Here is a 12378-nt window from a genome sequence, read left to right as displayed (position 1 = left end):
GCCCATACTAATGACACAGACAAGGTTTCATACGGCAACGCCGCCGCGGATGCGGCGGCCAAACACGCAGCATATATCTCAGTACCCATCATCTCTGAATATCCACTAACACCACGGGGTTGAGAGCAGTTGCCAGCACCCTACACTTCACTTCCCATAGCACAAATCATTAAAATACAAGTTCGAGCTTCACAGGAAGAGAAAGATTTGTGGCACAAAAAAGGGTGCACCCACTCCCCTACTGATTTATTATGGCGGCAAGAAAATATGTGTAAGGTTGTCATGCCACGTGATTTATTTCTGGTCGCCTTGGAGCAGTGCGAAAAGGAGAATATGTATACAAAGGAAAGTCAGTGTTCAAATATAAAGAATAAATGTGGCTGAGATAATTCTTCTCACTTTGGACAGCACGGAGTAAGGCGGTCCCTGTAGGCAAGATGACACACTCTGGCTAAGGCTCTTACCACAAGGCAGTTCAAGACGTGGATCAAGGCCCAACCTGGCCTTCCACCTTAAATTCTTACTTTCCAATTTCCAAAACAGAGTTCACCAAAATGTTCATGTCGGTCCCTCTCTGTCGGGCTCAGACCTCTTAAAGCAAAAGTTCACATTGGTCGCCCTCAGTCAGGCTCTGACCTTTCACAGGTAATGTTCACGTCGGTCTCCCTCAGTTAGCCTCAGACCTTTCATAGCAAAACAAAACACTTGCAGGGGTTCCCTTCACCAAGCTTAATTCACATCCTTTAGGGGTTCCCTTCCCCTAACTTATTACCCCTTCGGTCTCCCTCAGTTGGGTTCGGACCATTTTCCTGATGTCGAAGACTTTTGAATGTGCGTTGCTTTTTTCTACAGACCTCCACAGGACCACTTCGACTTTCCAGCTTTCAACTCACTATTTGCCCCAGTGCTTCCTGGCCTCAGTAGTTCACTGTATTATGCACCAAAGTTCAACGTTCACCTTTTTACTCTCCCCTTTTCTCAGGGTCAATTTCAATCACCTTGCTTTTACAATTCACTACTTAATCGCTACAAAATGTTCACCTTTCACAGAGACTTTCGTGTGGGCTGCTTCCTTTTGCCGGACCACTCTGTTACTCGGTATCGCTGACTTTACAGCTATCGTTAATTCAAGGCTCATTCACAGGTCTGCCTTTCTTTGCGTCTCATCCACACACATGCAGCCTTCAATTGTGCGATATTATGTTGCCACTTCAATCTTTCTTTAGCCAACACTGGTCTCTCTCATCACTTGCCAACTCACCGGCTGTGTGTGTTTCTTTCGGGTCTTTGCTGTTTTCCAGTTTACAAATCAAGGATAGGACCACACGCTTGGTGTCGCCTGCCTAACTGTGCCATTTACCCAGGAGGGTCGCTGACGTCCTTGAAACACAATGCAGCCTTCTTGTTTGGGATTCAGCCTTCTCCACATGTCTTTCGCTACCTTTTGGAGGCACAAACCTCTTGCAGGGAACTCCTGGGGTTTTCCGGCCGTGGCTCTCGTCCTTCGGTCCGTGGCTCTGCTCCAGTAGGTTCGCCTTCGCCCCGGAGGTTCTGCTCTCACTCGTGTTCCACCTTGCTCAGAGTGTCTCTATGTTCCTCCCTTTTATTCGTATGAGGAGAGCTAATTGGTATCAGATGTATGCACTTAGATTCAAGTGCCTGACTTTGCCTGACCCAATTATTGGGACATGTCCAATGCGATGTGTAAGAGTTTGCATTATTACTCTCAGTTTCCCTCTTCCTTGGCCCAGTGTTTGTGTGGAAACGGGCAGAGTTGGGAGAACAGAAAATCCTATGAAATAGGAGGGATCATGGGTACGGCAAAGGGAGGACTACTGCATCTTGCCAATGGCTGCCTCACCCCTACTCCCCGAAGATCCCTCCCCCAGGTGATCCTCCCACACTGGTCCACCCCCAGGGTCTGGATCCAAAGGCGATGGCTGTGCCTTGGCCACCTGAGAGAGAGATCCGTGTGGACTAGCAGGTGAGACACCCTTTGGTTTCTCACAGCAGCTACACCATCCATCTCATTTGTCAAAGCAGCACATTGCTGCAGATATTCAGGGGGTTTGGTTTGTTCCCACTCTTCAGGAGATTCTTACTAAATTGGTGCTAAACTGCATTACCTGTCAAATCTACAGTACTGGTCACACCCTGTGAATAATACGGGGTACATTGCCTTGCATTTAGGGAGCTCCACATTGACTATGCTGCCACAGGAGAGCTGTCTAATGGACACAGGTACTTAATTGTTGTTGTATAACCCTTTTCCCGATATGTTGAGTTGGGTCCTTGTGCACATCTAGATGCTAAATGTTCGGCCAGATGTTTAGTGAGAGAGGTGTTTCCTCATTGGGGTGTCTCTGATGTGTTGCAGATCGACAATGCCACCCATTTCTTTAATGAACTGTTTAAGGAAGTGACTGCATTGCTAGGCATCAAGCATTGGTTGTGCACAATTTACCACCCTCAGGCCAACAGGGTTGTGGAGAGGATCAATGGCTTACTGAAGGCCAAACTCTCTAAGTTATGCACCACCCTACAGAGAAACTGGGTGCACTGTCTACCCCTTGCTTTGTTTAGCTTGCGCACACAGCCCTGTAAGGATCACCACTTATCAACACATGGGGTAGTAACAGGCAGGATAATTCATACGCCTTTATCCCTGGTAAAGAAGGCCTCTGACGCCCACGGGGCAGTATCCGTCCTAGGGCAAGAATTCAAGGACTACCTAACTGCGTTAACTAGATCAATAAAATGTGTTTCTCAACAGATAGCACCAAGGCGGTCCAAAGAACAAACCAGCACTGCATTTACTTCAACACCTTCACAGCCTCTTTGTTTATCACCTGGTGATAGGGTGTTTGTGAGGAACTTTGTATGCAGGTGAGTGAACCAAGATATAACGCCCAGTTTTCCGTCTTCTATGCCACTCCATTTGCGGTGAAGGTCCGGGAGCTGCGATATTGGGTTCACCTTTCTGAAGTTTGGAAGGCTCCCGATGCCGCACTGCCCTCTAATGAACAAGACAACAGTACATGAGTAAAGGTGCACCTATATTTACAAAATAATGTATCAGCTGTACATATGATTTAGTATATTCTTTCTGTTTTTCAGTAAAGTTATTTTTTCTTTTTTCTGTTTTTTTAAAAACATAGTTTGGGTTCTTTTTCTTTGCATATCCTTGATGTTTTTTTTTTTCATTTGAGAATGTCAGTAAAGTTGCTCATTGATATGCCGGTTTATAATGTACAAAATACAACCATGGCCAAATATAATATGTCCATGTTTTCACCCATGTATATGTGCATGATGCATTTCACACTGAAAGTATTTTGTGCCTTTATGTTTGGTTTAGTAGTATATTTAGTATGTAATGTGATATGGTGGGAGCATATAAAAGGGGGGGTATTTGAGGGAGTTGTACAAAGGGTGGGTGTACATATAAGAACGGGGATAATAACACAGTGCAGGGAATTTATACCAATACACCACCATATGGGGATGTGATGTCACAAAAAAAGAATAATGTATTATCAGATGCAAAGTCACATGTGTCAGATGCAAGCATATTCAAATATTTTAAAGACAATCTAGGAAGAGATATGAGCATAGAGGTTTAGGTGTTGATATGATAGAGGATGTGCACCAGGCATATCTTAAAAATGCAGGTGTCTTTTACAGTTTGAAGACCCGGAGTGCCAAAGATAGGTTAAACAGACAAAATGCTAGCAGTCCAAGCCTTGCCACACGCACCATATTTTAAGACTGTTGCAATCGGGGCCGGAGCCTGGGGCACTTGTCTGTGCAAAATGTTCCGTCCTCGAGTGATGCCAGCATGAAGGAGCCATGAATGAAATTTAGGTATGGGGCATGCTGTGTGGGATGTGTGCTGGGGATGTGCCCTCGCAGGCGAGTACTGCAGGTCATATGTCTGCTAAATATTTTGTGTAAACAGCCTGAAACCACAGATTTGATTTGGAATTTGGAGACCTCTGCTTTAATTTCACTGAAGGCAATATTCTACAGTGGCCTAATACCATCTTAAATCAGTGAATGAGCTGAAACCAAAGAGTGCACGATTGAAAAGGTTGCATTAGACACCAGTAAGCACGCATTGAGCAAGGGCACGGGTGTTTGCTGCCACCAGGGACCCAGGAAGGCTTGTTTGGGAGTCTGTTCTCCCTTCCTTTGATGCCAGACTGAAGCCATGCCCCGTCACAAACAAAATGCTGTGGGCTTCACCCGGGAGGTTGTAAGCCCGTGGGGAGCAAGGGCCCAGGTGTTTGCTGCTGCCAGGGACCCGGGGACAGAGACGTCTTTATGGGAGGGCAAAAGGGGCCCTTGCTCATGGCCCCCACCTTGGAGGGGGCCCCACAAGGCTGCCTGATCTAAAGAAGTAAGACTCCTTTGTTCCCAAGACTTAAATAACATACATCCTATGGTGCTGAGGCTCTAAACCTATTGCCTGTCTGTTTTGGCAAGTACATTCTGCCTCGATCAATTCCTCATGTAATGCTTTTTGTGTTCACTGTGGTATGTATAGTTTGTGTGTTCCTTGTGGCACAACTCCTGTGGCATTCTTTCCTTCCGGTGGGAATGATGTTGATCATGTGCAATAGCCAAATTTGAAATGCATATTGGTTAATTGAGTGCCAAAATGGTTCAGAAGTTAGCTCAGTGTGTTAAGCAAACAATGCAGAGATATGTGTTCCTATGCAAATTTGAATAGCACATTCCTGTAAGGCTGGCTGAGCCTTCCCTATATCTGAAGTTTATAAACCTGCCTCCATATGTATGTGCAGCACAACAGGTGCTATTATCAGCAATGCACCTGCACCAGATAGGGGTTCCAATAAAAACGAACATGTCATCATTATGGTGAAGGTCTAGAAATTGGTTTCTTCAGATGAGTGTTGTAAAACCTAAACAATCACCTCCAACGATGAGCATAAACTTTAAGTCCAAGAGATTAATAAGTATCAAAATTTGGAACCAAAGCATTCATGCTTGTATCCAGGCTTTGCCAGCAGACAATACAGTGATCCAGGTCAAATCATCTAATATCTCATACATTATTCTAGTGTATTCTGTGAAGTTTGCCCCCTCGCATGCTGGTGGCATCGTTTAGCCCATTACTTGATCTTTCTTCTTATGTAGGCCATTTGAGTGGAAGTGGTGGTAGACAGAAGCGAGCGGACCAGATGGTGCAGGACTCGGGCAAGCACATTTTAAAGTCTGCTCCTTTGACACAAAAAACACTTTGCATGTTTGTAAAAGTCAAAGTTTTTTCTGCACGTTTATAAATGACAATTTTACAGGCCAGTGTTTTGGAAGTATGTAAAGCTTTAAAATATAAAAGACAAACCCAGATCAAATCTGTTAAATCACACTGATTGGTATGCTGATACTTACACACTTCTCTTGATGATGGAGAGAGTGAAGCTAGAATCATTCTGTGTTAAACCACTCTATACTATTTTGTTTTTTTTTTAAATTGTCACATTTGGTAATGTGATTGGTCTACTTTCCAAGTCAGTTTTATAGAATGAGATTATTTTAGTTCATGGTAAGAACTGGTAATGGAAGTGTTCAAATGCAGAAATTGCAGAGTTGGCACAAATCCCAGATTCACCCCCTTAACCAGTGTGTGTAATACTGGGCATCTAATTTCATCTTGTATTGCCTAGACTCACGAAATTGCCAGTCCCTAAACCTTTCAAAATTGTCAGCCTTCAGAGAGATTTCCTTCACAGGGTATGATCTAGAAAACAGCCTCACTCATGGTTTCACTGGCTATTGCTATTGCTTCCACTATAATACTGAGAATTGATATACACCACAGGCACTTTATTCTTTTGATCTCTATTGGCAACACTATTTGAAAACCATGTCCCACTTCTAATATCAGTCCGTCTGGATATGGACGCCTTCTTGTTAGCTTCTAATCTGCATCCACTACCCATGCTATGGTATGCGTAGCTTTCTCCTTCCTTTCAATTGGTCTCCTCTTTCCATGCTTGAGCACGTTTGCGTTCTGTGAGGCAGCAAATGTGAGTTCTCTGTCTATTCTGGGTTACATGTACCTTTTACATACAGTCCTGCATTAATACTACAGGCTGCACACCTTCCTGGATGCTATTGATAAAAAGTCTCCTGAATCTATGCTAGAACAGAAGTAACCTCTTCATAGACTGATAATGTTGGCCTTCAAATGGTACTTGAATGAAGAGGGTAAGGGGAGTTAAAGGGAGTAAACATGCTTCTTTTTAAGCTGTGAGGCAGCACATCAACCTATGGTTTATGATTGCAGCAGGGGGTCGGGCCGATATTCTTGATCACTTAATTCTGTTGGTTTGGTGGAGGGGGGCCCAAAGATGTCTGTGCCCAGGGCTCCAAAATTGCTTAAGATGGCCCTGACCGGGGAGGCTTGTCTGGGAGTGTGTTCTCCCTTCCTTTGATGCCGGACTGAAGGCCCGGTCCCACAAACCAAATGCTGTCAGCTTCACCCGCGAGGATGTAAGCCCGGGGGAGCAAGGGCGCGGGTGTTTGCTGCCGCCAGGTATATGCGCTCCGCAAAGTTGAGCACTAAGGGAATACGCTGCAGCCAATAGAATACCCACAGAGCACCCTCAGACCTGCATTGTGTCAAAGTTGAGAAAAGCATTTGGTCTCCCTTATACTAGAGACTTGAATTGGCTGGGCAGCGCTGCAGGAATGGCTGGATCTGTAAATGCGGAGGAACTCTCCCCCTGCCCCCCCTCTTTTTCTCAAAGTCGGCCCTTATGTCCAACCTGCAAAGTCCCTCTGTACCGAAAGCAGACCGCAAATTTAAAGCAGGTCATAGAAAGGGGGGGGGGGGCAAACCAGCAAAGTGACGGGGGAGGGCCAGGGAAGCAGAGCCTATCCTGTGGACGCAAGTGCAAGTAGGTTATTGGCTCCAGAGTCTATTGTCCTTACTCAAGACAGGGAGGGAGTGCATGGGGGACCAGGCCCTGAATACTCAAGCATCCATAGCCACCTCCATAGCCACCGCTTCCATGGGGAGCCTCATGGGCCCACTCCAGACCATGCTCTGAATTGCCTGTTTGCCCTTACTATAGCTGAACTTGTGCCCAACGCCAACCTGTTGACCCTGGAGGTGGTTTTGACTGCATTGCCACTGCAAATCTTCTCGATACCCTGGGCAATGGATGTGAGAGGATAGCGAAGCTCATTGGGGGCTGTGAGCCACTGGCCCCAGCGTTGGTATGGGCGGCACCCCTAGCGTCGCCTGAGCTGTCCCCAAGGCCTGTCATTGGTATCAATTGCTTGGCCCCTGATCCACGGTCAGCTCTGGCCACTGAGGCTGTTCATCCCCCGCCTCTCTCTACTCATCCGCCAGTGGACTCAATGGACCTGGGCTACGAAAGATCCTGTGATGGAAAACATTCCTTGAGCCCCCCTTGCAGCACTTGGAGTGAGTTCACGTCAGCTGCACCTTCTGGGGCTAGCTTCTTCTTACGCTTAGCCTACTCAAGGAAATCGGTCCCTGCCAGCCACTTCACCCAAGGATCCAACTATTACCCCATGCTTTTGCTGTGACCGTGTTCTCTCCGAACTGGCCAACATCAAATCATTACTAGCAGCTCTACTCAACGGCGTGACAGAGGCCAGGGGGGATGGAGGGGTTTTCAGGGCCAGACACAACCTACTTGGGGTTGGTTATGGAGCCTTGGACCCCACTGTTGGCATGGGACCACAACCCCAGTGCCCCCGACTACCCTTTTCTGTTGCTGTCCTTAACGCTCGTAGTTTGAAAAGACAACCAGTGGCTGTTCAACCCCCAGCCCCAAACATATTGAGAGAGTCCCCAAAGGCTCCGGGAGTCCCCGGGCTTTGTGCCCCTACCCAAGGGGTTCCATGCCCCAAAGATCCATGCCCCAACGATCCCAGGCATTAAGCATCTTGTGGGGAGGCCAATAAACTCCGGCTCTGGGAGGCCTTTACCCAGGCACAATGCCCATGAAGGTCCTGGAAGAACCACTGTGTTTCTCAACGGGGTACCAAAACTGCCCTTTTGATAGAAGAGAACCAAAGGATGCCCTGCAGAATAAATGCCTCCATTAATTACATAAAGTAGGGGATTGTGTTTCTGTGACCAAGGATGCCGTGGTGGAATGCACTAGGTTGCCCAATGAAATTCAGATTCTGTCAAACTGGTATTTGGGAATGATTACATGGCAAGGGATGTCTTGAGAATATGTAATGGGTATAGCGGACTCAAAGAAGTGGAATTACAGTGAGCACATTTCTGCTCCTGCTGACTTCTATGGCGACTCTAGAAGTAAGGGTCCTCTTTCTGGGGGAAATCTTACTGTTTTGGGGCCCCAATATTCTGGGAGCTAAATTGATCATGGGGTTGGGCGCATCGAAACCCAGTTTGAGATTTGCACTGTGGCATTTAAGGAGGGTGTTCCTTCTCCTTTTGTTGCTTTTTTTTTCCTTTTTTTAATTGCTGTTGAATATTTTTCTTTTAGAATCGTATTGACACGATGTAGTTTGATGTCCGTTGGCCGAATAAAGTTATTCATGATGATGGCCATTAATCAGGGCACACCACATTATACGATATATACGTATAAGTTAAATGTTGTCTTTGGTTTTCTTTTTGCAATCAAAGAAAAACAATTGTGCCATTCCCACCCAGGTTTTGCCCCTCTCTGCCCAAAACACCTCCTCATGGGAACTCTTTGAGCTCACTTTAATCAAACTTTATCATCAAACTTTGCACTCCAGTGCTTGCCAGTGTTTTTACAACACATTCTGAGAGTCAATTACTTAATTGGAGTCGGAAATTCACTACTGGTGTAATAAAAACCTTTTACCCATCTGCCTTCAGCCACTGGATTTACCTTCACTGAAGTCCTGTTAAAAACAAGCATTGGCAAATCCAACAGTTTTGTCAAAGGCCCAAACTGTTTGCATTGCCAAAGCTTGTTTTGTTGGTAGTATTTGTCCAATTTTAGTGAGAAAAACCATGGCACACCGCTTATGTGGAGGGGTGATGGGTATGGCTGCTTCTGGTCCATTTGATAAAATGCTCTTGTCGCTCACAGTCCTTTTGAAATCTGATGCAGCTAAACACACGCCCTCCAAAGCAGAGCAAGCTGTGGTGATGGTGATGTGTGATACAGTACCAATGTGTGTCTGATCAAATTTACCCAGGTGCATCTTTATGTATGTCTGATAGGCTCAACTGTGCAGGAGTTCGTTCCAGAAAAAGAGTTTGTCCTTTTTTTGGAGTAATTTAAAGGTGTGTCTCAACCTATCACCAGGTGGATTGCCTACATAGCGTTTGCCTCCGGCGTGGATTAAATCTTCACTTCATATGTTTGAATCCCCAGACAGTGCCGACTCAATCCATCACCCGTCCGAGGTCGATAAAGTAAGGACTATTGCATCGGGTAATAATAACAGCTAATATTATAGCACTTAGAAGCAGGAGAAATACGTTAAAGAATCATGGGTTCTTCCTCTCCTTAAAAAACAGACCCTTGACCCAGCCATCCCGACCAATTATAGGCCCATTACCACGGTCCCCTTAAAATCAATGACAGAGTAGCCTACCTCCAGATCCAAAAGTATCTGGAGACAAACCAACTACTAGGATCACGCCAATCTGGCTTCAGACCACTACATGGTACTGAAACAGCCCTAATCGACCTTAAGACACAAATCGACGAGTTGAAGGATAAAGGTAAAACAGCTATGCTCCTCCTTCTTGACCTATCGGCGGCCTTCGACCTAGTGGACCACGCAGTGTTATGCAACCATCTCGCGTCTGCTGCCCATTTTTCAAGCGAAGCTATAGCCTGGGTACAATCCTTCCTGGACAACCGCACGATGAGAGTGTTCTCCCCATTAACCTCAGCGGACCCAATACATATCACCTGTGGCGTCCCACAAGGTTCATGTGTCTCCCCCACAATGTATAATATCTTCGCTAAGCCACTCTTCGACAAACTTGACAGATTGGGGGTAACCTACACCAACCATGCAGACGATACACAGATTCTCATACCTCTATCTGGCAACTTTGTTGAAGACACAACTCTAGTAAACAAGATTTACCTCATCATTCAGGCATGGATAGCCTCTCATGGCCTCTGCCTGAACGACGACAAAACAGAGATACTGATCCTGGGTTCCGACTCCAACCTCAAAAAACTCAACCCGAACTACTGCGCCTTCAATATAGACGGCAATATAATCAAAGTGGCAATAGAGGTAAAAACACTAGGTTTCTACCTCGACTCCACCTTATCGCTCAAAAAACAAATCATCTCCCTGGCTTCCTCCACAGCCTACACTTGTAAATTAATCAGGGCCTGCAGACCTTACTTGTCTAAAACCAATTGTATCACTCTAGCCAATGCCCTAGTAATGTCCAAATTGGATTACTTTAACGCCCTATATGCGGACGCCAACAAAACTGTCACAAACAAACTACAAATATTGCAGAACAACGCTCTTAGAGCAGCCCTGGACATACCATGTAGAACTCACTTATCTAACATTAGGAAAGACAATCATTGGTTAAAAATCAGTGATAGAGTTCTCCTTCAAAGGCTATCTCTCACACATAAAGGACTGAACAACACTGCGCCCCATACATCTCAGCCAGACTGACCAGAAAATCCTCTATTCGCCACACCAGAGCCTCTAATCACTCCCTACTTGAAATTCCCAGATTTAGACTAACTAAAGCAGGTGGAGTAAGCTTCCCTCTTAGAGCTGCCTGTGCCTGGAACGCACTCCCCATGGAACTGAGAACTAATCTTCCCTACTCTAGATTCAGATGTAAGGTGAAAAGTTGGCTTTGGACTAACAACAATTAACCTGTTGAACTCATTCCTATCACGGCGTTCCTTGATTCTGTTCTGACACCAGATTATTTGATCATCTGTTTGATCTGAGTATCTGACACCTGACCAATGAGAGAGATTCACATGCTGTATCTCATGTATACTTGTATATTTGTATTGTATATATGTTAATGTACCCTCTGTATGTATGTAACTTAAGCCTAAGTATTCTTGCAACTGCTGCGCCCGGCTACCCCTGGGTTTGGAGCGCATTATCAAATAATAAACTAAACTAAACTAAACTAAACTAAACTAAACTAAATCTGGCATGAAATCCTAATGGGAAAAACCTGATATTGCAGCAGTCATGTATTATTATAATAGCTGTATGAAAACCAGTAAATAATGTCCTTATTACACTATAGTAATGACATCCAAACTCACTTGCAATAAGAAAATGGCATCACTATGGTACCTGTAATAACCTATTACAGATGCGTTGTGATGCCAAAATGCCTGTTGATTGAGCCAGCAAAGAAAAGAACTCCAGATGCCGCAGGAGGCCATAAAGCCCTACCGGCTTTTCAGATTCCTTTCTTTAAAATACCCTTTGGAGACTCTTTACAGACATGGACTGATAAACAACCCTTCACGGAGGCACTGTTGGAGTTTAGCATAATCCATCTTCGCGCTGCCACACATTTCAATCCACAAATTCGCCTTTTAAATGCCTTTTTTTAAACTGTGTAATCTGTTTTTTTGCAGGACATTATAGGTTGCATACTGTGCCCAGCTGGAAGATCTTTGCATTTGAGGAAGCAAGAGACCCAGTGATATATGGGATGATGTTCGGCCATTGTATTTGTATTTTCTTGCATTTTATTTGAATCGATTGAGCGATTTACGGAAAAGCGCTTAACAATAACATCTTAAGATCCATATATTATAAGGAACACAATACCCCCTGAAAGGATGTTGTAAGTCGCCTTCAAGTCTTGTGACCTCTTAATGGAACTCCGCCTTTCGGCCTAACCAATTTGGTTACAAAACTCCTCTGTGGCTTGCAAAAGCCTTAGAATGTCCGATAGGGGGTACTTTATCCCATCTATTATCAGAGATGGATTTATGGGCTCCATGCCCTTTGAGAGTGTTGCAGAGCTGTGGATCATTTGGCATGTGACTGATTCTGCCCTCCAAGCCTTACCAGGTGGGAGGTCTAGATTTCCCTCCAATTTCCCTACAGACTGAGTAACTGAGGCAAAGACTTAGGTTAAAAGCAGGGCTATACCAAAGCTGCATGGACCACCACCTACAGAATGGCGATAAAGGCAATGGCAGAGGTTAAGATGAATTCAAAACCTTCCAGCCATCACCTCTTTTGTTTTGCTTTAGTCACCCCGAGTGGGATGGGTATGCCCAGACGTGGATCCCGAGGCTGCTGCGCCTAGAGACCCAAGCCACTCCTCACTGATGACGGCCAATGAGGACAAAACATGTCTGGGAATGATTGTTGTCTCATGCAGAAGGGATG

This window comes from Ambystoma mexicanum, chromosome 11 (genome assembly GCF_040938575.1).
Source record: "Ambystoma mexicanum isolate Mex_15411 chromosome 11, UKY_AmexF1_1, whole genome shotgun sequence".
In the NCBI taxonomy this organism is placed as follows: Eukaryota; Metazoa; Chordata; class Amphibia; order Caudata; family Ambystomatidae; genus Ambystoma; species Ambystoma mexicanum.
This window is presented reverse-complemented; position numbering follows the sequence as displayed.